Source organism: Bos grunniens, chromosome 24 (genome assembly GCF_055505025.1).
Source record: "Bos grunniens cultivar Pamir isolate PY7600 chromosome 24, Bosgru_T2T1.0, whole genome shotgun sequence".
Classification (NCBI taxonomy): Eukaryota; Metazoa; Chordata; class Mammalia; order Artiodactyla; family Bovidae; genus Bos; species Bos grunniens.
Window position 1 is genome coordinate 56,876,266 of NC_141188.1, and position 27,941 is coordinate 56,904,206.

Consider the following 27,941-nt stretch of genomic DNA (forward strand, 5'->3'; position numbering starts at 1 on the left):
ATTTATCTATTGACTACTCATGTTAGGCTTTTAAAGATATTTGCTTCCAGTTTTCTTAAACTGCCTGAAATGCATGTATTTGGTATTTTATAGCTGAATGTATCTGTTTTTTCTATCTCTTCTCATTTCCTCCCATCTTAGTTTAACTTAATTTAAATTACTCTTATTGTCAAGACAGCACATTTTTCTCATCTCTTTTTGGAGGAGCTGTTCCTCTTTCGTGATCTCACTTTGTTGATTTGCTCTCATGTAGTGATTTTGGGTTTTGGCACCATTCTGCATGATCTTGGCCTGCTGCAAACTCTCTGTGGTTCTCATTCACAGGACAGCACCTGCTCGAGTCTAGGATGACCTGCTAATTATTTTACCATATGCTGCCAACCTCATGTGACCCATCAGCCTAGTTCCTGACCCTGGACATTAACGGGAAGGCCTCTAAGGCTGCAGTGAATAAAAGTCCTTGTTGTTGAGCAGGTTTTCTCTTCATTCCAGGACGCATCATGCTGACCAGGGAGACGAGACTATAATAGGAAGAGCACGATGATGGTGAGTGTGATTTTGTTTTTCTGGCCACAGACTTTTCATTCCCACCGTAGAGAACACTCATGTCCGTTCGCTAAGCTCAGGAAAGAAATAATGAGAAACAGGTGACAGCCTTGAAAGCATCATGGAATCAGTTCCCTGAGCAATTGACTGCTCTCCAAAATGATGCCCTGAGCATGTGCAAAAGAAATTTAAAAGAGTATAAATGCAGCAAACCGATCCAAGTCATGTCTGGAGAGAAAGATGTATCACGCTGGGACATAGAATAGCCGTTAGGGTGGGCAACAGAACAGGATCTGCGATTTCAGAAACTACAAACCATATCGATGGGAGAGGCTGCCAATCTCTTAAGACAGGATTATATTCCTCTTGTCTCTCCTGTGGTCCCTCTCTTCAGTCTCCTAAGACATGGTCACTGTTTTCTTTTATTTGCCTTAAATATATAAGAGGCAACAGAGTTGAGGAGAGGGTATGGGCTTTGTGACCAAACACGTCTGTCTGCTTATTCATGGGCAAGCAGCTTAATCTTTTTGAGATTCAGCGTCCTCCTTGGTGGTGAAACAGAAGCAGTGGAAATCTCCCTGTCCAGGTTGTTGCTGTGAGCTTTAAAGCTAATGTCTTAAAGTGTCTGACTCCGATCTTAGCAAATGATGGCTAAGCGAATGATTAGCAATAAATTCTCTCCCGGGTGCTTTTGCTGTTTTCATTCATGTACAGGGTTAGCTCCTGAGACGTGACCTCGCCGGACGTTGTCACGTGGAGAGCAGAGCTCGGACTCAAGTGTGGAGAAGCTGCTAATTCGTGTTGCAGAGACTGAGACGGAGAGTAGAAAAATATGCACTGCGTTCCCATAACTGTGTGCTTTCATTTGGGAAAAATACTTGGTGTTTATTTATGTTTTCATTGCATTATGTTCTTACAGAGTACTCTGTGTTGTCTGTATTGAAAAGAAGAATTAGGAATTTGCAGTATTGCTGATTAACTACTTGTGGGCGAGGTCAAGAAAGCACAAACCATGGGATCATGAACTTTTATACCATCTTGGAAATCATGTCAGTGCTCTCAATAATTATTTTTATCACTCAAAACATTATATTCAGTATTGCTTAGCCAAAGGAAACACTTATTTATTTGTTGTTGTTCCATCACTAAGTCGTGTCCACCTCTTTGAGACCCTATGGACCGCAGCATGCCGGGCCACCCTGTCCATCACCAACTCCCGGCGCTTGCTTCAAACTCAAGTCCACTGAGTCAGTGATGCCATCCTACCATCTCATCCTCTGTCACCCACTTCTCCTCCTGCCCTCAGTCTTTCCCAGCATCAGGGTCTTTTCCAATTAGTCAGTTCTTTGCATCAGGTGGCCAAAGTATCAGAGCTTCAGCTTCAGCATCAGTCCCTCCAATGAATATTCAGGACTCATTTCCTTCACGATTGACTGGTTAGATCTCCTTGCAGTCCAAGGGACTCTCAAGAGTCTTCTCCAATACCACAATTCAAAAGCATCAATTCTTTGGTGCTCAGCCTTCTTTGTGGTCCAACTCTCTCATCTGTACATGAATACTGGAAAAACCATCACTTTGACTATATGGACATTTGTTGGCAGTGATGTCTCTGCTTTTTAATATGCTGCCTAGGTTGGTCATAGCTTTTCTTCCAAGGAGCAAGTGTCTTTTAATTCTGTGGCTGCAGTCACCATCCACAGTGATTTTGGAGCCCAAGAAAATAAAATCTGTCACTGTTTCTGTTTATTTATACATCTGTAAACTAGATCTTCCCCCAAATGAAAAATCTTATCTATTAAATTGGAAAGTAGATTTGAAAAAGTACTTAAATCCACAATCAAATTGTGCTCCCCATTACTTGGGCTAATTTTTAAAATAAGTAGAATGCTCTGGGAAAATGATAGGAAGGAAAAGACATGGATCCATTATTTCAGCCCCCAGAGAAAGAGAATCTTCAGGAGTTCCTTGCCATCACCTCTAAAGATGGAAAGAACTGACAAGAAATTCTAGTCAGCAATGACGGAAGTAGGTTGGCAATCATAAATTAAAATTAAGGAGTTGAAATGTGATATAAAATCATTTAATCTTGATGATTTATGCTGGTTCTCAGAGGCAATTATTTACCAACGTTTATGTTTATTGCTCTTTTGACTTTTTTAATTACAGTAAACCCCAAATTCAATTATACACTCTAGTATATATTTCAAGCAATAGTATTGTAAATAAAAGGAGAATCAATTAATAATGTGCTTAGTCTAGCAAAGCTAAGTCAAAGATAATACAAAGCATGGGGCAACTTGATTAAGGTTTGAAAGGGGTGGAAAAGATTCCATCTGGTTAGGCTGGAAAATCGAAAGGTTGAAAATGATGATTCTTTCCCCCCCTTTTTTTTAAAGTAGAGAGTTCTTTACTAAGCGACTTCTAACAGGTTATATAAATTGTAATTTTCTAAGTTTAGAGGCAGTGAAAACATTACTTATCAGTCATCAGGGATGTGGTTTTTAGGCCCAAGCTACAGTTTTGTGGGTTTATCTTCCTTATCATCTCCCACTGGCATATGCTGTTGGACTGATACAGGCCGATCCAGCTGTGTTTTGTGTTCCTTAAACATCTCACACTATTCCTCAAATGTTTGGGGTTTGACAAAACCCCAAACGCATTTGGCCAAGCACGTTTTCCCTTGATTTTTAAACACATGTGGGTTTTATGGGAAATTTAATCCATGTGTTTTTGATTCCTTTACACTTAACTCATCAAAATGTTGTTGTGTAAGGTCCCTTTGATGTCCAAGAAGCTTTTGGAGCTATTTTTTTTTATGGGACACTTTAATCCTTTTTTCTTAGAAACAGGAAGTTACATGATGCCAAGAAAAAATAAACTCACACGCCAGGATGGTGATATTTGATTGAACATTGAAAAAACCCAAAGGTTCAACTTGGTTCAGAATTTGACTGCAATCATTCTCCTGGTCATTAATTTCTCATTAAATTTGTGGCTTCTTGGTGGTTTTGAAACAATAAAATGTTATCTTGTTCTTCAGGAGGAAAATGTAGAGGTGGTAGAAAATCACAATCAGTGTTTATTTTTATCTGTAAATTTGTATTCATTTATTTCTGGCTGTGCTGGGTCTTTGCTGCTGCTCTCCGGCTTTCTCTATTTGCGGTGAGCAGGGACTGCTCTGCTGTTGCGGTGCACAGGCTCTGGGACACTCCAGCTTCTCTCTTTATGGCTGATGAAGCATAGTTGCCCCATGGCATGTGTGGTCCTCCTGGGCCAGGGCTCAAACTCATATCCTCTCCATTGGCAGGCCAATTCCTACCCGGTGGACCACCAGGGAAGCCACTCCACAAGCAGTTTTTACACTGATGGTGATGTCTTGTAAATGAGATCGGCATTTTAGCACATACGCATATAGACCTAAAGGAGCTCTGTCAGTTGAGGATAAATTCTGTCCTTCTCCATACGCCACAAAGGAGCCTGGAGAAAAGTATTTGATAGGAAGCTAGAGCGAAAGGGAAAACCCACTCAAAACATTTTGGGAAACATGTGCATGGCTTATATTAGCATTTTGTGTTTAAATGTGTCACAAAGACGTTAGGAAAATGTCATACATGCACATATAAATGAGGGGGCTACACGATGAGAAATGTATCCTCAGAATGGATTTTGTAGTCTGGGAAGTAAGGATAATGATAGTACTTGTGCCCATGCGTGCTAAGTCACTTCGGTTGTGTCTGACTCTTTGGGACCCCATGGGCTGTAGTCTCCAGGCTCCTCTGTCCATGGGATTCTCCAGGCAACAGTGCTGAAGTGGGTTGCCCTGCACTTCTCCAGGGAGTCTTCCCGACCCAGGGATTGAACCACACCTCCTGTGTCGGCAGGTGGGTTCTTTCCCACTAGCGCCACCTGGGAAACCCAGATGATAGTACTACCTCCAACAATTACTGCAAAATTTACATCAGTTGATACGTAGAGGGCGCTGTACTGGCTTCTTGCAGGAGCTCAGCAGGATAGCTAATTTTGTTATTTAGCGTCAGACGAGATATCAGTTTGATCTCCCGCTCTAGCAATTACTGCGACCTTGAGTAAGGCCCTCTCTCCTCAGCCTCGGTGTCCTCATCTCTCATGAGACCTCTCAGAATTGCTGGAATGAGTTATGTACATCAGGTCATCATAGAACCTAGGGGTCTTCTATGCATTGATACATGAAATGTTACCTGTTTGACAGATGAAATTTGAGTGACCTTGTCCAAAGTCACCCAGGTGGCTCTAGTGGTAAAGAACCCACCTGCCAGTGCAGGAGATGCAAAAGATGCAGGTTCGATTCCTGGGTTGGGAAGATTCCCCTGGAAGAGGGCATGGCCACCCACTCCAGTATTCTTGCCTGGAGAATCCCCATGGACAGAGCAGCCTGGCGGGCTACAGGCCATGGGGTCACAAAGAGTCAGACACAATTGAAGCGAGTTCCCACACATGCAAGTGGACCCATGAAGTTCAAACCTGGATTGTTCAAGGGTCACCTTCAGTTGTTTCTTTGAGGATGTTTTTTCTATAATGTGGAAGTATTTCCATAAAGCTAATCATATTAAGCAAAGTAGAAGGTTATGTTTACAAGACAGTGTTCTGGGGACATAATCTCTGCTTTCCTAGTTCTGAGGTTTGACAAACCTGTATAGAAAGACCACTGAGCTTTCCTCCCCGGGGACTTCTCTGGTGGTCTAGTGGGTAAGAATCTGCCTTCTAATGCAGGGGATGTGGGTTCCACGCCTGGTCCGGGAACTAAGATCCCACATGCCACGGGGTAACTAAGCCTGCATATGCAGCTACTGGGCCCGTGTGCTCCGGAACCTGCGTGCCCACGACTAAGGCCTGATGCAGCTAAAGAAGTGAATACAGAAATAAATATTTAAAAAAGCAATCACACAACTTTTCTCTCTTCTCTTCCTTGTTTTTTCCTTAAAACCCACCTTTAAGGTAAGATGGCAGAAAGTAAGGCAGGGGCAGGACAGACAGGCCTTACTACTGGAGAGGTTTCGTTCTCTCTCTAGTAGCATGGGGATTTTGAGGGATTCTGTCTCATGAAATCATGAGCTCATTCCAGTCTGTCATCGTTATCAGAATTAACCTACCAGTTAAAATGGCAAAAGCTTTATCTTGCAATACCTGAAGATTGTCACAAATCATCAGAGCCATTTAATTGATCCAGGAGATTGAAATGATAGTGGTAGTGGAAAAATGCCTTATAAAATCACATATATCATTAGCTGCCTGATAGGAACATTAAATAAACAGGAAATACCAGAATTTCGTATCTCAAGAAGGATGACCAATCACATATGAAACTAATAATGTAAGTTAATGAGAATTTTTTCTCAAATGACAGAATTATTATTTTGCACTCTACTTTGAGAAACATCTTTTGGGCAAAGTGAGGGGAAAGGTATTGTATTCTATTGGAAAAGAATAGATGTGTACATTACTCTTTTGCTTATGCTTTGCACTAATCAGCAAATAAAATGATACTCTTACTTTAATGGTAGGTTCCATGAGCTATGAAGTAGAAGAATGGCTTACAATAAGTTATTGAAGAGCAGTAATAGATGGTAGTTTTTCAACCTAATTCTAATCCTGTTAGCATTATTTGCTATTTACATATTTATTTTAATAACAGTGGTAGCAGCTGGTATTTATTGAGTCTTTTCTGTGTATCAGACACTATTCTCGGGGGAAAAGTGAAAGTGAGTGTTAGTAGCTCAGTGGTGTCCAACTCTTTGCGACCCCATGGACCGTACCTGCCAGACTCCTCTGTCTATGGAATTCTCCAGGCAAGAATACGGGGTTGTGTAGCCATTCCCTTCTCCAGGGGATCTTCCTGACCCAGGGATTGAACCCAGATCTCCTGCATTGCAAGCAGATTCTTTACTGTCTGAGCCACCAGAGCACACACTTTTCTGTGTACCAGACACTATTCTCGGGATTTTATAGAAATTAACTCATTAAATCCACATGTGAAAGTATCATTATTGTTCCCATTTTACAGATGAACAAACTAGAGTATACAGGTTAAGGAAATCGCCCAGTGTTATTCAGCTAGTAAGTGGCAGAGTCTGGGTTGCAGAGCTTTTACTTAAAATATAGATTATCAGAAGGGGCCACTCATTCTGTGATTTTTGTGTCATAAACACCGCTTTTCTCTTTCAAAAAAGCTGGCCCTCTGAAGACATATTTTGTTCTCTAATGGGTTCTCTGGGGGCAGTGTCTGATTCATCTTTGTGTCCCCAAAGGGTTAAGAAAACAACTTGCTGACTGCTGTTACCTGTTGTAACCAAATCTTACTTTCTTTTATATCAAATGAAAATGTGTCTCTACGTTTAGAACATCTGGCCGTACAGAATGTTTTGTAACTTGCCACCAGGAATGTGACACCCACAGTTTTTAATAAATCTCCGAGTGTGTCAAAACACCTGGCTAATATAGGCCATCTGAGGGAAGGAGAGAGGAAATCTTCTGATGTCTGTGCCCAGCGAGTTGTGGGGAGTACACCCCAGAAATAAAGAAAGGAACCAAGCCCAGCGCCCAGGATTGTCAGGAGTCGTCCCTTCTCATGACACTTCCCATCCATCACGCCCCCACCTGAACGAACCAGGGACGCAAGCCCTCTTTCAGAAGTCTTTGGAAAACTGAGATCTGAGCATGCTAGGAGCAACGAAAGGGAAAGAAAACCAAGGCAACAGGAAAAGTAGCTGATTGTTGTGCTTCATGACACGGAAAGTTATTGGGACGTATAGACATTATGTAGAAGTTAATTTTTTTCACTATACTATTTATTTCGGAATAATTTTAGATTGACAGGGAACTTGCCAATATAGTACAGAGAATTCCCATATATTTTCTGCCCAGCTTTTTCTTAGTGCTGAAATCTTAACTGTGGTACCTTTGACAAAACTAAGATATGAACATTGGTATTGGCTTGGCCAAAAAGTTCGTTCGGGTTTTCCCATGTGCTGTTGTGGGACTTTTTGGAACTTCCGGAACTTTTTGGCCAACCCAACACAATTCTGTGAACTAAACTAGAGACTTTACTTGGATTTCATTAGGCTTCTCACTAATATTATTTTTTGCCCTCCTGATCTGATACAGAAGACCACACTGTATACATTCATCTGGTCTTCTAGTCTTTTCTAATCTGTAGCAGTTTCTCCATCTTTCTTTGTTTTTTCATTAGTGGATGGCTTTTAAAAGGAAAGAGAGTTCTCTGTAAGTATCAAACCATTTTGTGTTTGTGTGTATGTGTGTACACAAAATGGTCAGGGAACTTTCTCTGGAGGTAGCACTTGGATAGAAACTTAAGTTGAAAAGATGAGAAGTTACAAGGGATGAAAAGAGCCTAGAAAAGAGGAGTCTGGGTAGAAGGGGCAGCACCCACAAAGGCCCTGTGGCAGGCAAGCCAGGAAGAAGCTGAACATGTGCAAGGAACACTGAAGACCAGGACGGCTGGAGTGCAGGGCCGGGGTACACGTGACTGAAGGCTGTGGTTGTACATGTGACATCTTTCCCGGAAGATTTCCTCTGTGTCTTGCACAACATAAAACATAATTCTCCAAAAAACAGATCTAGATGGAACTAAGCTATGACTCCTAATAACCAGACAGCATTTCTCTGACCACAAAAGCCAACCCAGGCTCATTCTTGAGAGGGCAGGCAGATACCTGACTATTATTGGAGATAGTTCAACAATATCTGCTTTTTCATGTGAAGTTCTGGCAGAACAAGCTGAAAGGAGTTGCCAATATTTCTAACTACCTAGGTGCTTAATGATCTATTAGCTGCTGGCTCTCTCCTTCTCTCTGGAAACTATTACCTAGCTTAATCTACCCTCACCCCCACTGCTCCATCAGTCAGATCTATGCAAGTTGCCAAATACGACAACATTGAAATGAATGATATAATTATTTTAATCATCTGAAGGAAAGATTGTGTATCTTATGAGAGGATGGCAAAAAAGTACACATCTCAGACTGTTCATTTTCTCTCCGAATGCCTTTCCTTGAAGAGGTTTTTGCAATCTCTTGATTTTCTGCTGTTGAGCTATATGGTTCATGATCTGAACACCTCTCCACTCACCAGACCCTTGCCTTCTAGGTGCTAGCCAAGAAAAAAAGAGTGGTTTATGAACCATTTGTGTTGCTTCTTCTGCAAAAGCTGTCATATATCAATATATAAAATTGGAGAGTTTCAAAAGCAATAAGTAAAACTTCAGCCACTGCTCTCAATAGAGCTTTTCAAATCTCTGTCATCCACAAAAATAAAGTGTATAAATTGAAATTGATTTTTAGAAAACCTTCATAAAAATAAATCTAAACATTTGGAAACATCTGTTGGATGGCTCAGGAATTTTATTTTTATTCTTTCTGAATGAGTCCAGCTTTTGAAAAGCTGGGGCCAATTATATCTGTTAATGTACAAAATCAATCAGATGTATGGATATACACAGTAGGAAGAAACCATCATAACCTTGGTTTTCCTGTGATCATGTTTCACCTCAAACTTCAACTGTCAAGCATAATAGATACAATCACGGGCTTTGGTTACATGTAATTGTGGTTTTAAATTCTGTGTCTTCCACTCATTAACTCTGTGACCTTGAACAAGTTACTGAAACATTTCTAAACTTTGGTATATAGGTTTAAAAAATGGAGATAATAATATTTCTGCTATCTAGAATGATTGCAAAGATTAAATGAGATCATTTACATTAAGGGCTTAACAATGCCTTGTTGATTTAAAATGATCAATAAAAGTTAACTCCTTATATAATTGGGCTTCCCTTGTGGTTCAGATGGAGAAGGCAATGGCATCCCACTCCAGTACTCTTGCCTGGAAAATCCCATGGACAGAGGAGCCTGGTAGGCTGCAGTCCATGGGGTCACTAGGAGTCAGACAGGACTGAGCAACTTCACTCACTTTGTGGTTCAGATGGTAAAGAATCTGCCGCAATGCAGGAGACCTGAGTTTGATCCCTGGGTTGAGAGATCCCTTGAATGAGGGCATGGCAACCCACTTCAGTATTCTTGCCTGGAGAATCCTCAGGGACAGAGGAGCCTGGTGAGCTAAGTCCAAGGGGTCACAAAGAGTCGGACACGACTGAGTGACTGAGCACATAGCATATTCTTAATAAGATCAAACATTTATTACCCTTCTTATGTGCAGGGCAGTATTCCAACTGTAGAAAAAATAATTCATCATGGTTTCTTTTTGGAGAACTAGGACCTATTCACATGGAAGCTTCATTATTAAATAGATGATCTAAGAACAAAAATAGAAAGAATTTAGAAAATAAAGTAAATGACTAATTGTCAAAGACCCACACAGGCAGAAAGGAAATCTCTGAAGGTGAAGATGGGTAGGATTCAAAGAGGCTAGGCAGAGTATTCTATTATTGTGTGTCAGTTCAGTTCAGTTCAGTCACTCAGTCGTGTCTGACTCTTTGCGACCCCATGAACCACAACACGCCAGGCTTCCCTGTCCATCACCAACTCCTGGAGTTTACCCAAACTCACATCCATTGAGTCAGTGATGCCATCCAACCATCTCATCCTCTTTCGTACCCTTCTCTGCCTGCCCTCAATCTTTCCCAGCAATTATTGTGTCTAGAGATTGTATTAATATAGTAACAAATCATATATCAAAGATTGTATCAGTAGAAAACTTAGTTATTGTGAAATGAATAGTTCTATAGTCAGAGATACCAAAGGAACATTTCATGCAAAGATGGGCTCAATAAAGGACAGAAATGGTATGGACCTAACAGAAACAGAAGATATTAAGAAGAGGTGGCAAGAATACACAGAAGAACTGTACAAAAAAGATCTTCACGACCCAGATAATCACGATGGTGTGATCACTGACCTAGAGCCAGACATCCTAGAATGTGAAGTCAAGTGGGCCTTAGAAAGCATCACTATGAACAAAGCTAGTGGAGGTGATGGAATTCCAGTTGAGCTATTCCAAATCCTGAAAGATGATGCTGTGAAAGTGCTGCACTCAATATGCCAGCAAATTTGGAAAACTCAGCAGTGGCTACAGGACTGGAAAAGGTCAGTTTTCATTCCAATCCCAAAGAAAGGCAATGCCAAAGAATGCTCAAACTACCGCACAATTGCACTCATCTCACACGCTAGTAAAATAATCCTCAAAATTCTCCAAGCCAGGCTTCAGCAATATGTGAACCATGAACTTCCTGATGTTCAAGCTGGTTTTAGAAAAGGCAGAGGAACCAGAGATCAAATTGCCAACATCCTCTGGATCATGGGAAAAGCAAGAGAGTTCCAGAAAAGCATCTATTTCTGCTTTATTGACTATGCCAAAGCCTTTGACTGTGTGGATCACAAGAAACTGTGGAAAATTCTGAAAGAGATGGGAATACCAGACCACCTGACCTGCCTCTTGAGAAATTTGTATGCAGGTCAGGAAGCAACAGTTAGAACTGGACATGGAACAACAGACTGGTTCCAAATAGGAAAAGGAGTTCCTCAAGGCTATATATTGTCACCCTGCTTATTTAACTTCTATGCAGAGTACATCATGAGAAATGCTGGACTGGAAGAAACACAAGCTGGGAGAAATATCAGTAACCTCAGATATGCAGATGACACCACCCTTATGGCAGAAAGTACAGAGGAACTCAAAAGCCTCTTGATGAAAGTGAAAGTGGAGAGTGAAAAAGTTGGCTTAAAGCTCAACATTCAGAAAACGAAGATCATGGCGTCCGGTCCCATCACTTCATGGGAAATAGATGGGGAAACAGGGGAAACAGTGTCAGACTTTCTTTTGGGGGGCTCCAAAATCACTGCAGATGGTGACTGCAGCCATGAAATTAAAAGACGCTTACTCCTTGGAAGGAAAGTTATGACCAACCTAGATAGCATATTCAAAAGCAGAGACATTACTTCGCCAACAAAGGTCTGTCTAGTCAAGGCTATGGTTTTTCCTGTGGTCATGTATGGATGTGAGAGTTGGACTGTGAAGAAGGCTGAGTGCCGAAGAATTGATGCTTTTGAACTGTGGTGTTGGAGAAGACTCTTGAGAGTCCCTTGGACTGCAAGGAGATCCAACCAGTCCATTCTGAAGGAGATCAGCCCTGGGATTTCTTTGGAAGGAATGATGAGAAAGCTGAAACTCCAGTACTTTGGCCACCTCATGCGAAGAGTTGACTCATTGGCAAAGACTCTGATGCTGGGAGGGATTGGGGGCAGGAGGAGAAGGGGACGACAGAGGATGAGATGGCTAGATGACATCACTGACTCGATGGACGTGAGTCTCAGTGAACTCCGGGAGTTGATGATGGACAGGGAGGCCTGGCGTGCTGTGATTCATGGGGTCGCAAAGAGTCGGACACAACTGAGCGACTGATCTGATAGTTAGTAAAAGTAAGATACTGAAATGAAAATAATATGGTGATGGTTAACAACGGTTAATTCAATTAATTAATGTCAATTAAACATAATGAATTCATTAAATCCCTTCCATAAATCGAAACTTTTCTTTTCATGAGAAATTCTTGTAATGGGTTGGAATGTTTTTGTTCGACTCTGATTGCAGCCTTCACTCAGCAACTCTGATCTTTTTGAGCAGTCGTGATAAGGCCAGCTGCATCCGAGATGAGCATGTATCAGTATTCTAACACCTTTAGGTCTATCACCCTACAAAACCCTTGTCACTTTAGTTTAATTGCAAATTCCCCGAAGAGCCTCCTCTAATGACCCATTTACATTAAAGCTTTTAAATTAGATTTCAATCTTAATTTCACTTGAAATGTTACCCTGGAGTAATCATTCCATTATAAATCATTTTATTTGATTTTATGGAATTGCTCAATTATAAGAGAAGTATTGAAATAAAGTGCAGCTATACCAAGAAAAGGAGAGAGACAAAAGCAGAGTCTGTTTGACTTTGGGAAAATGTTATCAGTGAGGACAAAACTTAAGTCATTTATAAGCCACACAATGTCTTACAGTACTGAACTGGGGTATATTTTGAAGCAGAGTTAATTGGAGGACTGTGCCAGTTTGAATGGATATTGAGGCTTTAAACTTGGGAAGGAAGCAGGGGGAGGATGCCAAGACCATTCCAGATCAAGATAGGATGTTTCTTTCCCTTCTGAAGAAATTGTGAACCCCAAGAGGGCAACTTTAAACATTTCAGAAATTAACTTCTTTAAATTTGGATACCATTTATACATGTGTGTCTCTATCAACTCTCCTTCAGTTGACAGTTCCTACCCTGTGGTGTATTTTATTTGGGCTTCACTCTATACCTGGTAATGTTGCCATATTCAAAGTGAAAACTTTCTGAGGATGTCTTTTTTTTCTAGTATTAAATTTATTTTTTAAATTGGAGTATAACTGCTTTACAATGTTGTGTTAGTTTCTGCTGTACAACAGGGTGACTCAGCTCTGTGTATACATATATCCTCTCTCTTGATCCTCCTTTCCAAGCTGAACTGTGTGCTATACTGTAGGTTCCCACTGCTTATCTATTTTACACATGGTCATGTCTATATGTTAGTGCTACTGTCTCAATTTGTCCCACCCTCTTCTTCCCCACTGTGTCTGCAAGACCATTCTCTTTGTCTTGTCTGTATTCTTGCAAATATGTTCATCAGGACCATTTTTCTAGATTCCATGTATGTGCATTAGTACACGATATTTGCTTTTCTCTTTCTGACTTACTTCACTCTGTGACAGACTCAAGATTCATCCACATCACTACAAATGACCCAGTTTTGTTCTTTTTTATGACTGAGTAATACTCCATGGTATATATGTACCATATCTTCTTTACTGGAGATGTCTTTTTAACCTACTATAGGGTGAATTGGAATGCTTTTTATTATTAAAAATAAGCCACATTGCATTCTTTGGTTGACAAATTTGGGGAGGTAAAAAGGAAAGATGGACAGGACTTTTATATGGATAAGCAGATAAGTCTTGCGGCTTCCTTGGTGGCTCTGTGGTAAAGAACCCACCTGCTGTTGCAGGTAGATATAGGCTTGACCTCTGGGTTGAGAAGATCCCCTGGAGAAGGAAATGGCAACCCACTCCAGTGTTCATGCCTGGAAAATTCCACGGACAGTGGAGCCCGGTGGGCTACAGTCCATGGGGTTGCAAAGAGTCAGACATGACTGAGTGACTAAACAACAACAGATAAGTCTTGGAACGGGCTGAAGATACAAATTGGCCAACTCAGAAAGATTATAAAACAGAGCACTGAAGCTTCCGTAGAGTTAAGTGACGTGCTTCCTTTGGGCCCAGTTACAAATCTAGCTACTCTGGCAGAGCAGAAACTACTAAGAATGTTCACACATTTCCTTTCTATAACGTCGATATTTTACTCTCTGGAAATACAAACTTCTTTTAAATGTTCAGAAAGGAATGATTTACATTCTTCTAAAAAGTCATTATGAACACCATCTTGTCATAGGATGCAAACTCCATCATTTGTAATTTTTTTTGGTTTTCTGTATAGCCTAGTATCTGGTCAGTTTTTAAACAAGTGTGGTAAAGAATCTGCCTGTCAATGCAGGAGGCGTAAGATAAGTGGGTTTGATCCCTGGGTTGGGAAGATTCCCTGGAGGAGGGCATAGCAACCCAACCCAGTATTCTTGCTTGGAGAATTCCATGCACAGAGGAGCCGGGCAGGCTATGGTCCATAGGGTAGCACAGAGTCAGACACGACTGAAGTGACTTAGCAGGCATGCACGCAAGTACTTACAAATGTGTTAGTAAAGTTTTCTTTATATTCATCCAATAATTCATTCAGGGAATACTTAGTATCTGTTATGGGCCAAGCACTATTCTAGACAATGGGCATGTAACAGTCTGCAAGAAAATAAAACATCTACGACATCTTCTAGCTTGTTAATTCTTATCAAAATTCTTATAGTCTTATTAATTTTTTGTCTGGTTGAGAACTCAGTTTCTGAAATATCTACTATAATTGTGGCTATATCATGTTCTGCTTAGAGTTCTGTCAGTTTTTGCTTTAATTCTTTAGGCTAACATTTGAAGTGAAGAGAAATGTAATCATCAACTCATTGGCTAACTGTCATTTTTATTTTTAATAGTGCCCCTCTCTTGGTGCTTTTTTCCACATGTATTTTACCTAATATCAATATTCTAAGAGCAGCTTCCTTTTTACTTTTGTCAAATATCCTGTATAAAATATCTTTTTGTGTTTTTTTATTGCAGAAATATTTCTTTTAAACAACATGATGATTGTTTATTTTTGTACTTTTTAAAATTTTTATTGGAGTATAGTTGATTCACAATGTTGTGTTAGTTTCTGCTGAACAACAAAAGTGAATCAGTTATACACAGACATGTACCCACGCTTTTTTTTTAAAGTTTCTTTTCCCATATAGGCCATTACAGAGTATTGCATAGAGTTCCCTGTGCTATACAGTAGGTCCTTATTGGTTATGTGTTTTTATATATAGTAGTGTCTATCTATCTGTCCATATCTCCCAATTAACTCCTCCCCCCACTTTCCCCCTGGTTGCCATGCTCGTTTTCTACAATTGTGATTCTACTTCTGTTTTGTAAATAAGTTCATTTCTACCCCCCACCTCTTTTTTTTAAGATTCCACACATAAGCGATACTTGTCTTTCTGTATTTGACTTACTTCACTTATTATAATATGACAATCTTAAGGTTCATCCATGTTGCTGCAAATGGCATGACTGTGTTCTTTTTTATGGCTGAGTAACATTCCATTGTATATATGTGCCACATCTTCTTTATCAACTCATCTGTCGATCAACATTTAGATTGCTTCCATGCTACGGCAATCAAAGCTACAATAATCAAGATGGTTATGTTTTTGTATTTAAGTTCAAACTTGTAAAACAGCAATTTGTTGACCTCATTTCCCCCCCCTGACAGCTCCCCTACTTTCCATACCCATTTTCCTTCTCTGGAAAGAGAAGTGATAGCCCCTCTCTCCCAGAAGTGCTCAGGGAGAAGTGAGGGACGTATGGGGTAGATATCTAACTTTCAGCTCAGTCATTGACTCACTTGCCTCTGCTGGGCCTGGGACTCCAAGTGTGAATCCCTCCAGTTTAGTTATTTGTTATTATCCCCAGAGAAATGAACACATCCCTAATGTGACGATGGGGGCCTTGTCCGGCTGGGGAGATGGTGAGGAGGGCTGTTGGATTTGCAAGTTTTCAACCAGTTCCCCTATTTTTAGCCCTTGCCTCTTTCTCCTTTTACCACGTTTCACCAAATCAGGTGATTCTATTTCTTGACGCCTTCTAGATTTCTACCTGACAAAGGAGCTGGCTTTGCATGATACCACACTCCTGCATTTATGCTGTAATTTTCTTCTCTGTGCTGAGACAATTATCACTATCCTATCTTCTCCCTCTTTTCTTTTTTTTTTTTCTTATCTCTACCTAATTATTTTTAATTAATTAATTAATTTATTTTACTTTACAATATTGTATTGGTTTTGCCATACATTGACTTGAATTCACCATGAGTGTGCATGTGTTCCCCATCCTGAACCCCCTCTCCCACCTCCCTCCCCATCCCATCCCTCTGGGTCATCCCAGTGCACCAGCCCTGAGCACCCTGTATCATGCATCAAACCTGGACTGGTGATTCGTTTCACATATGATATTTCACATGTTTCAATGCCATTCTCCCATATCATCCCACCCTTGCCCTCTCCCACAGAGTCCAAAAGACTGTTCAATACATCTGTGTCTCTTTTGCTGTCTCGCATACAGGGTTATCGTTACCTTCTTTCTAAATTCCATATATATGCGTTAGTGTACTGTATTGGTGTTTTTCTTTCTGGCTTACTTCACTCTGTATAATCGGCTCGAGTTTCATCCACCTCATTAGAACTGATTCAAATGTATTCTTTTTAATGGCTGAGCAATACTCCATTCTGTATATGTACCATAGCTTTCTTATCCATTCGTCTGCTGATGGACATCTAGGTTGCTTCCATGTCCTGGCTATTATAAACAGTGCTGTGATGAACATTGAGGTACACATGTCTCTTTCAATTCTGGTTTCCTCAGTGTGTATGCCCAGCAGTGGGATTGCTGGGTCATATGGCAGTTCTATTTCCAGTTTTTTTAAGGAATCTCGACACTGTTCTCCATAGTGGCTGTACTAGTTTGCATTCCCACCAACAGTGTAAGAGGATTCCCTTTTCTCTACACCCTCTCCAGCATTTATTGCTTGTAGACTTTTGGATAGCAGCCATTCTGACTGGTGTGAAATGGTACCTCATTGTGGTTTTGATTTGCATCTGATAATGAGTGATGTTGAGCATCTTTTCATGTGTTTGTTAGCCATCTGTATGTCTTCTTTGGAGAAATGTCTGTTTAGTTCTTTAGCCCACTTTTTGATTGGGTTTTTTATTTTTCTGGAATTGAGCTGCAGGAGTTGCTTGTATATTTTTGAGATTAATTATTTGTCCGTTGCTTCATTTGCTGTTATTTTCTCCCATTCTGAAGGCTGTCTTTTCACCTTGCTTATAGTTTCCTTTGTTGTGCAGAAAGTTTTAATTTCAATTAGGTCCCATTTGTTTATTTTTGCTTTTATTTCCAATATTCTGGGAGGTGATTCATAGAGGATTCTGCTGTGGTTTATGTCGGAGAGTGTTTTGCCTATGTTTTCCTCTAGGAGTTTAACAGTTTCTGGTCTTACGTTTAGATCTTTAATCCATTTTGAGTTTATTTTTGTGTATGATGTTAGAAAGTGTTCTAGTTTCATTCTTTTACAAGTGGTTGACCACTTTTCCCAGCACCACTTGTTAAAGAGATTGTCTTTTCTCCATTGTATATTCTTGCCTCCTTTGTCAAAGGTAAGGTGTAAATAGGTGCATGGATTTATCTCTGGGCTTTCTATTTTGTTCCATTGATTTATATTTCTGTCTTTGGGCCAGTACCATACTGTCTTGATGACTGTGGCTTTGTAGTAGAGCCTGAAGTCAAGCAGGTTGATTCCTCCAATTCCATTCTTCTTTCTCAAGATTGCTTTTGCTATTTGAGGTTTTTTGTATTTCCACACAAATTGTGAAATTATTTGTTCTAGTTCTCTGAAAAATACCATTGGTAGCTTGATAGGGATTGCATTGAATCTATAGATTGCTTTGGGTAGTATACTCATTTTCACTATATTGATTCTTCCAATCCATGAACATGGTATATTTCTCCATCTATTTGTGTCCTCTTTGATAACTTTCACCAGTGTTTTACACTTTTCTATATATAGGTCTTTTGTTTCTTTAGGTAGATATATTCCTAAGTATTTTATTCTTTTCATTGCAATGGTGAATGCAATTGTTTCCTTAATTTCTCTTTCTGTTTTCTCATTGTTAGTGTATAGGAATGCAAGGGATTTCTGTGTGTTAATTTTATATCCTGCAACTTTACTTTATTCATTGATTAGCTCTAGTAATTTTCTGGTGGAGTCTTTAGGGTTTTCTATGTAGAGGATCATGTCATCTGCAAACAGTGAGAGTTTTACTTCTTCTTTTCCAATCTGGATTCCTTTCATTTCTTTTTCTGCTCTGATTTCTGTGACCAAAACTTCCAAAACTATGTTGAATAGTAGTGGTGAGAGTGGGCACCCTTATCTTGTTCCTGACTTTAGGGGAAATGCTTTCAATTTTTCACCATTGAGGATAATGTTTGCTGAGGGTTTGTTATATATAGCTTTTATTATGTTGAGGTATGTTCCTTCTATTCCTGCTTTCCCTAAGGTTTTTTTTTTTTTTTATCATAAATGGATGTTGAATTTTGTCAAAGGCTTTCTCTGCATCTATTGAAATAATCATATGGTTTTTATTTTTCAATTTGTTAATGTGGTGTATTACATTGATTGATTAATTTGCAGATATTGAAGAATCCTTGCATCCCTGGGATAAAGCCCACTTGGTCATGATGTATGATCTTTTTAATATGTTGTTTGATTATGTTTGCTAGAATTTTGTTAAGGATTTTTGCATCTATGTTCATCAGTGATATTGGCCCGTAGTTTTCCTTTTTTGTGGGATCTTTGTCAGGTTTTGGTATTAGGGTGATGGTGGCCTCATAGAATGAGTTTGGAAGTTTACCTTCCTCTGCAATTTTCTGGAAGAGTTTGTGTAGGATAGGTATTAGTTCTTCTCTAAATTTTTGGTAGAATTCAGCTGTGAAGCCGTCTGGTCCTGGGCTTTTGTTTGTTCGAGTATTTCTGATTACAGTTTCAATTTCCATGCTTGTGATGGGTCTGTTAAGATTTTCTATTTCTTCCTGGTTCAATTTTGGAAAGTTGTACTTTTCTAAGAGTTTGTCCATTTCTTCCAAGTTGTCCATTTTATTTGCATATAGTTGCTGATAATAGTCTCTTATTATCCTTTGTATTTCTGTGTTGTCTGTTTTGATCTCTCCGTTTTCATTTCTAATTTCGTTGATTTTATTTTCCTCCCTTTTTTTCTTGATGAGTCTGGCTAATGGTTTGTCCATTTTATTTATCTTCTCAAAGAACCAGCTTTTGGGTTTGTTGATTTTTGCTATGGTCTCTTTTGTTTCTTTTGCATTTATTTCTGCCCTAATTTTTAAGATTTCTTTCCTTCTACTAACCCCGGGGTTCATAATTTCTTCCTTTTCAAGTTGCTTTATGTGTAGAGTTAGGTTACTTATTTGACTATTTTCTTGTTTCTTGAGGTATGCCTGTATTGCTATGAACCTTCCCCTTAGTACTGCTTTTACAGTGTCCCATAGATTTTGAGTTGTTGTGTTTTCATTTTCATTCATTTATATGCATATTTTGATTTCTTTTTTGATTTCTTCTGTGATTTGTTGGTTATTCAGCAGCCTTTCTTGCATCTTCTCGATCCTTGTCTCCAGGCTATTTATCTGTAACTCCAATTTGTTTTCAAGATTTTGCATCATTTTCACTATCATTATTCAGAATTCTTTATCAGGTAGATTCCCTATCTCTTTCTCTTTTGTTTGGTTTGGTGGGCATTTATCCTGTTCCTTTACCTGCTGGGTATTTCTCTGCCTTTTCATCTTGTTTATATTGCTGTGTTTGGGGTGGCCTTTCTGTATTCTGGCAGTTGGTGGTTTCTCTTTATTGTGGAGGTTTCTCGCTGTGGGTGGGGTTCGACGGGTGGCTTGTCAAGGTTTCCTGGTTAGGGAAGCTTGTGTCAGTGTTCTGGTGGGTGGAGCTGAATTTCTTCTTTCTGGAGTGCAATGAAGTGTCCAGTAATAAGTTTTGAGAAGTCAATGGGTTTAGTGTGACTTTGGTCAGCCTGTATATTGAGGCTGAGGGTTATGTTCCTGTGTTGCTGGAGAATTTGCATATGTCTTGCTCTGGAGCTTGTTGGCCCTTGGGTGGTGCTTGGTTTCAGCGCAGGTATGGAGGAGTTTGATGAGCTCCTATCGATTAATGTACCCTGGATTCAGGAGTTTTCTGGTGTTCTCAGGATTTGGACTTAAGCCTCCTGCCTCTGGTTTTCAGTCTTATTCTTACAGTAGCCTCAAGACTTCTCCATCTATACAGCACCAATGATAAAACATCTAGGTTAATGATGAAAAGTTTCTCCACAGTGAGGGACACCCAAAGAGGTACACAGAGTTACATGGAGAAGAGAAGAGGGAGGAGGGAGACAGAGGTGGGCAGGAGGATAAAAGGGGGAATCAAAAGGATAGAGACAGATCTAGCCAGTAATCAGTTCCCTAAGTGTTCTCCACAGCCCAGAACACACAAAGAGATTGACAGAGTTGGGTAGAGAAGAGAAGGGAGAGTGGGGAGACAGAGGCAACCTGGTGGAGAAAAAAGAGAGTCAAAATGGGGAGAGAGCAATCAGGCCAGTGATCTCGCTCCCAAGTAAAAGTGGGTACTGAAGACTGGGTTCTTAAAGGTACAAAGTTGATAACAAATACCAAAAAGCAAAGATTAAAAATCTTGAGTAGAGGTTAGATTCTCAAAAATACAATATTAAAAACAAAAACAAAACCCCAAAAAACAAAACAAAACAAACACAAAGTCACAGTAATTATAATATATATATATATACAAAGTTTGCTTTTAAAAATAGAGTGTTTCTTTTTTTTTTAGTCAAGGTAATAGTAAGTTATAAAAATGAAAATTAAAGGAGTAATGGGGACTTAAAAATAACCAAAAAAATTAAAATAAATTTTTTAAATTAAAAAAATGATAATAGTAAAACTATATCTAAGACTTTCTCTGGAGCTGTTGTGGACAGTGTGGGGTCAGTTCATTTTCAGGTAGTTCCTTGGTCTGGCTTGTACTTCTTACGGTCTATAGGCCCCTTCCTATGTAGTCAGTGCTAACTACAGGGTTTTAATCTATTGCACCTGTCACTTCCAAAGCAGTTCCCTCTGTTTATTTTAGCTTTTTCTGTTTGCTGGTCTCTTCAGTGTCTAATTTCCACCCTGACACAAGGGGCATGGTGGTGGTCACTTATTTTTGGTCTCGCTTGTTCAGTTGTGCTTTGGGGAGGGAGAAACTCTGCAAAAAAATACTACTGGCATGTGCTCACAGTGATTCAGCCACACTGTGTTTGCCCCTGCTCATGGTGTGTGTGCTTTCCCAGTCTACAATGTGCTCTGCTGGGAACTGTCTGATGTGGGCCCTGGTTTGCATGCACTTCCCAGGTCTAAGCCGCTCAGGTTCAGGTTCTCAGGTACTCCACAAAGGTGCAGACTTGGTTGGGCCTGCATTTTGCACCCATCCCAGGTCCGAGCAGCTCAGGTGACCATGTCCTTGGCGTGCATAGTCGCCCCCAGTTGAAGGCTGCGACTTATCCCCTGCCCCGTCCCAGTCGCTCAGTTTTCTGGATGTACAATGGGCATGCCTTCTCAGGTGTGCCATGTGTCTCTTCTGGGAAGTTGATCTCTGGCTGCAACACTCCTGGCTGATGTCGACTGTCCAGAATCTTAAGAAGTCTTGGTTAGCAACGAAGTCTGCTTGCAGTTTGGTATAGGATGCCTCTCTGGGGCCATGATTGTCCCCTTCCGGCTCTGGCTGCCCTCACCTGCCTGTCTCCAGTGGGGGATGGGCCGGTCCACAGCTGACTAGCTCTGCTCAGTCCTTTGTTCTGTGAGCATGCCTGCTGGTGGTTAGGGCTCTTTGCGGGATCCCAGGATAGCTATCCCACAGTCTGGGTTGCTATCTCAAGCTAGTTCCCTCAGATTGCCCTCAGGGCATTCAGGCCCAGTCCTTACCCTAAGCAATGCAGCCCACTCCTCCCTGTCCTGCCCCCACTTGCTAGTAGGGGATGCAAGTGTGTGGGCTGCTGCTCTGCTGGGAGTTGCTGTTAGGCACGTAATCTGTGGGTTTTAATTATTTATTTATTTTTCCTCTCTGTTGTTTTGCACTCTGAGATTCCAAGGCTTGCCACAGACCCATCAGAGAGAGTGTTTCCTGGTATTTGGAAACCTCTCTTTTTTAAGACACCCTTCCTGGGATGGATCTCCATTTCTACCTCTTTTGTCTCTCTTTTTATCTTTTATATTTTATCCTACCTCCTTTCAAAGACAATGGGCTGCCTTTCTGGGTGCCTGATGTCCTCTGCCAGCATTCAGAAGTTGTTCTGTGGAATTTGCGCAGGGCTCAAATGTTCTTTCGATGAATTTGTGGGGGAGAAAGTGGTCTCCCCGTCCTATTCCTCTGCATCTTAGGACCGCCTCCTTCTTCCTCTTTTCTAACATTCGTTGACTCAGTTTGTTCTCTGTTGACTCTTCTGTTCAATAGGTCTTTAAAGATTTATAGCATTTTATTCCTTTATTTTGATGGAATTTTTGGAAGGAATGAGACTAAATACACATGTTCATGATGCTAACAACTTTTATTGTTGTTAAGTTCTTAGCCAGAATTTCTATATTTCTTTTTTTTTTTAATTGGAGTATAGTTGGTTTACAATGATGTGTTAGTTTTAAGTCTAGAACAGTGATTTAGTTATACATGTTTCTATCTATTCTTTTCAGATTCTTTTTTCAAGAGTCCCTTGGACTGCAAGGAGATCCAACCAGTCCATTCTAAAGGAGATCAGCCCTGGGATTTCTTTGGAAGGAATGATGCTAAAGCTGAAACTCCAGTACTTTGGCCACCTCATGTGAAGAGTTGACTCATTGGAAAAGACTCTGATGCTGGGAGGGATTGGGGGCAAGAGAGAAGGGTACGACAGAAGATGAGATGGCTGGATGGCATCACTGACTCGTTGGACACGAGTCTGAGTGAACTCCAGGAGTTGGTGATGGACAGGGAGGCCTGGCTTGCTGCGATTCATGGGGTCGCAAAGAGTCGGACATGACTGAACGACTGATCTCTGATCTGATTATAAAATACTGTGCTATGCAGCTGGTCTTTAGAATTTCTCTATTTCTGTGAGTTGAGGAGGATGGTATGTGTGTTGAGGCAGAAGGAAGAGGCAATTATAGGGTGTGTTCTTTCACATCCATCCAGCTTGGTATATTTACTCTTTTGTTTCTTATTAAACATTTCACAATAAATGTTATAATCTCTGTTTTACAGATGGGGAAACTGAGACTCAGGGTTAGTAAGTCCCTGACTCATAACAACAAAATCGTGCTAAGTTTGAGAGCCAACATCTAATTCCAAAGCAAATGCGTAATATCATCTCTATTTATGGTTAATGATTAATGATTTAAGATGACAATAAGTGTGTCTATTATTAATAAATCAATTTCACCCACCACTGATCTGATTTGTGAAGTGTCACTGTTTATAGTTTACTTATAGTCACCTTTCAACCATTCATTATTCCCACTCCAGGTACTAGGATTTTCATAACAATTGATTTTGCATATCAATGCCACCACACATTCTGGAGGGCAATTTTTAATGAGGAGACAGTTAAATATGGTCTAATTGGTTTACTGTGGCTGGGTTCCATAATCAATCTACATAATTAACAATTAGATGTATCTGATGGAGTAATGTGGCAGTTTGATAGAGAATCATGGGTCAGACTAGTTCAGGAAACCACTTCCAGCATATCCTTCTTTCATGAGCACAACCAGTAACCTTCAGATCCTCACATTTACAGACAGATTTGAATACTCCCCACTTCCCTTATCCCCAGCCCTTCCCTCCCTTCCATTCTTTCTTTATTTATTTAACTTCTTTTACTTCTCCCCCTTTCCTTTTTCTTCTTTCTTTTCCCTTTAATTTTTTGATTCCTCAAAAATTGTGCTCATGATAGGCAAGAAAAGACAAATAATTCAGGAACATTTGGGTCATTATTAGAACTTTACCATAAGCACTGTGCCTAGATAGCAAATACATCTTCTGAATGGATGAATCAGTGAATGAGTAATTGTTCATCAGCAGCTTCTGTGATACACAAAGGAAGTTCTTGAGCCTCTGGGGAATTGTGAACAACGTGCATGGTGACTTCTTTAGTTTCTTCCCTATCTTTTCTCTTGTTCAGTCACTAAGTTGTGTCTGACTCTTTTCGACTCCATGGACTGCAGCATGCCAGGCTCTTCTGTCCTCCACTATCTCCCAGAGTTTGCTCAAACTCATATCCATTGAATCTGTGATGCTATCCAGTGATCTCACCCTTTGTCATTCCCTTCTCCTCCTGTCCTCTCTCTTTCCCATCATCAGGGTCTTTTTCAATGAGTCGGCTCTTCGCATCAGGTAGCCAAAGTATTGGGGCTTCAGCTTCAGCATTAGTCCTTCCAATGAATGTTCAGGACTGCTTTCCTTTAGGATGGACTGGTTTGATCTCCTTGCAGTCCATGGGACTCTCACAAGTCTTCTCCAGCACCACAGTTTGAAAGCATTAGTTTTCTCTAACAAGTCACAATTTTTAAAAAAATTTGGCTGTGTCACGTCTTAGTTGTGGCATGTAGGATTTTTAATTGCCACATGTGGGATCTAGTTCCCCCACCAGGGATCAAACCCAGGCCCCCTGCATTGGGAGCATGGATTCTTAGCCACTAGATCACCAGAGAAGTCCCAACAGGGAAGTCCCAACAAGTCATAATTCTTAAAGATGATCTAAGTACATATATTAATTAGAAAGAAATGAATAAAAATACTATATTTTGAACTGGTCAAGGTATGGGGTGCTATAAATATGTCATCTAAGAAGGTGTTATGACTAGAGATGATGGTGGGACCCCTGGGGAATGAGCACAGGAGTTAAACGCTGAAGTACATAGAGTAGATGTATATCAAATGCAGGACATTTGCCTGTAAGGTTTCTCCTCCCCATTTCAGCATGTGTGTGGTGGGGGGCATGGCATGGGGAGATTCCTCATTCCACCAAGAGATTCTCCAAGGCTCAGTGGGTGTCCAACTAGTCCGCTCAATCCTGGCACCGTCTGCCGAGAGACAGCATCCGGGCCCACAGATTGAGGGCTCTGTACCTCAAGACTGCCCTCGACTTCAAATGCCAATCACAAGTCCAGGTTGTTCCCTGGCCTTTTACCAGTTTGGCTATAAACTGGAGATTCCTATGATCTCCTCTTTGTGTTTGATTAACTTGTTAGAGCAGTTTACTGGACTCAGGAAACTAGTTTGCTTCCTAGTTTACCAGTTTATTATAAAGGATACTGAAAGTTACAAGTCGATAGTTGAAGAGATACCCAGGACATGGTCCTGAACAAAAGAGCTTCTGTCCTTGGCACCATGGCACGTGGAAGCTTTCTGGTTCCACAACCTGGAAGCTCTCCTAACCCCCTTCTCTTGGGTTTTTTAATGGAGGCTTCATTACAGGGATGTACTCGACTAGCTCATTGGCCATTGGTGATTGATTCCGCCTCTGGCCCCTTTCACCTCCCTGGAAACCAGGAGAGGGACTGAAAGTTTCAACCTCGTTCCCCTGGCAACCAGTCCCCATCTTCAGATACTTTCCAGAAGTCATGTCATTAACATAAGCCCAGTTGTGGTGGAAAGGAGCTTGCTTGAATAAAAACACAGCGTTTCACTTTCATGTCTTTATAACTTCAGGAACTGAGAACTAAATATCATGAAAGATGTCCCTATTGTTCTTATCTCTCAGGAAATTCCAAGGGTTTTAAAAACTCAGTGCTAGAAATGGGACAAAGACCAAAAATATATTTCTTATTATAAATCACAATATCAAAGCTTAGTATGAGTGATCCTGTTGAATGTTGGCCTATAGGAATATAAACTTAGGATTGCCAGAACTGCTTTTTAAAAATAAACCAGAAATTCTGATATTTTTGTGAATTCTCTAGATTTTTTAAGGTTAGAAAATGTGTCATTTGGACTGTTCAGTTGCAAAGCAGACACCCCTCTAGCTAGTTTAATAAACAAAGGGATTTATTAAATAATATATATGCACACAGGCTCCAGGAGACCAGAGAATCACTGCTCTGGTCTGAGTGTCTGTGTCCCTCCAGAATTCATATGTTGAAATCTTAACCCATAAGGTGATGTTGTTAGGAGGTGGGGCCTTTGGGAGGTGAGTAGATCTTGAGGGCCAGTCCTCATGATGAGAATACTGCCTTTATAAAAGACGCCATTGTAAAGCTCCCCTGCCCCTTCCACCACGTGAGGACACAGGTCTGCAGCCAGGAAGAGCATCTTCATTGGAACCTGACCATGCTGGTGACCTGATCACAAACTTCCAGCCTCCAGAACTGTGAGAAATTAATTTCTGTTGTTCATAGGCCGCCCAGCCTGTGATGCTTTGTTATAGCAGATAAACCACACTAAGACAACCAGTCTTAAGAGATTATGCAGCCAAGAACGGTGCCCAAAATATGCTGCAGGATTGGGTTAGTGAAGAGACTACTATAGCTACCAATAAGCGTTGATGCTGAAACTCCCGCCATCGATGCTAACTAACTACTACGCGAGAAGGGCTGCCGCTGGGCTAGTGAAGAGACTACTGTAGCTACCAATAAGCGTTGATGCAGAAACTCCCGCCATCCATGCTAACTAACTACTACGCGAGAAGGGCTGCCGCTGCTGTTGTGCCTTCACCGGAGCGGACGGCTTGCAGCGCTTACTTTTGAACTGAAGCCTCACTCTAGTGTATCTGACAGGGTGAACCCATTCTATTGCTTCAAGGCATCCTGGGGGAAGGATTATATGTCTTCTATCCTGGAGAAACAAGAACTTACAAGGCAGAAAACAAAACAAGAGGAGGATTCAAAGGAATGGATGATAAAGAGCATGTCAAGTTTCCATTAAAATAACCAATTCAATTTTGAAAAGATAAACACTGTGCTGGCCATCAAAGTATGACTTTGTGTGAATCTGCCTGTCTGTCTGTCACTATTTTGTAGCCTCTGGTCTAGAAGGATGTTTCACTCCGTATGTAAAAATAGAGCAATGCTATTAATACATGGAAAAGTAGTTGAGACAGCCAGCCTGTCCTTCAGAACCACGACAGAAAATAGGCTCCCACGGCTCTGAGTTTACTCTGCCAGTAGCTACAGTCATTTCTAATCTACTCAGTTTCGCCAGCGGCATCACATACAACGTCACGGCTTGTCACAAACGTGTTGTAGACTCATATAACAAAACTGTCCTGGAAGATGAATGAAATAATAAATTTCTGCCTAACTAAAGTTTCTAAAAGATGTTGTTCATGTCTTAGAAAAGTTTTATTTGAGCAGAAAGCAAAGATGGAATTAATAAACTCCGAGAATAGATGCAAAACCACAGTCTTAAACTCAATGGCATACCCCATTCCTTTCTTCCATTTCCACTAGACGCTCAGCATTTGAGTTTTGAGCCATACCCTGATTCTCAAGGTATTCCAAATGCACTGCTAGAAACCCCAGGTCTTCGTTAGAGATCCACTTTTGAAGTTATTGCCCAATAAATATGTCATCTCCATAATTAAAATTTGTGCATTATAAAATTAATAGCAGGATTTTAGTGTGTGGCCATCTTGTCCTTATTTACTTTGTATTACTGAAATATCTTTGAGGCTGTGATTTCACTATTTTAGTATAGTAAGTTGGATCTTCCTTCCATCTTGTGATCGAATTTTGTCTTATGTCTACCCAGGAGGAAATTTAGGGTTTTCTGTCTTTCAGAATTGAAGGTTTCCTCTGTGTTTCAGACATTATTCTGATGTTTAGGAAATAAATGGATTTTGAAAGGAGAGCATCATGTTATCATTAAGATCAACTTGGCCTTTAAAAAAAAAAAAGCTATTACAAGCTCTGAATAACTCTAATAATGGTGAATTGCTCTTAAGGGTAGCTCTGAATTTATTTTGATTTTTCTCTTTGGTCTTTTATTCTATTCAAAATTCAAAATTTAATGGGGATTAAGGATAATCAATAAATAATTTTGAATTATTGTTGGCTACAGCAGTTGAGATTAGCTCAGAGTAAGACATTTCTTCA

At 40.4% G+C, this 27,941-nt stretch overlaps 1 long non-coding RNA gene across 1 annotated transcript; it reads left to right on the forward strand.

The window, feature by feature from the left end:
• The first annotated feature begins 412 nt into the window (after positions 1-412).
• On the forward strand, positions 413-23,300 carry LOC147346325 (uncharacterized). The gene is made up of 2 exons (XR_015154114.1): positions 413-546; positions 22,566-23,300. It is a non-coding gene; the product is annotated as an uncharacterized LOC147346325 (long non-coding RNA).
• The last annotated feature ends 4,641 nt before the right edge of the window (positions 23,301-27,941 follow it).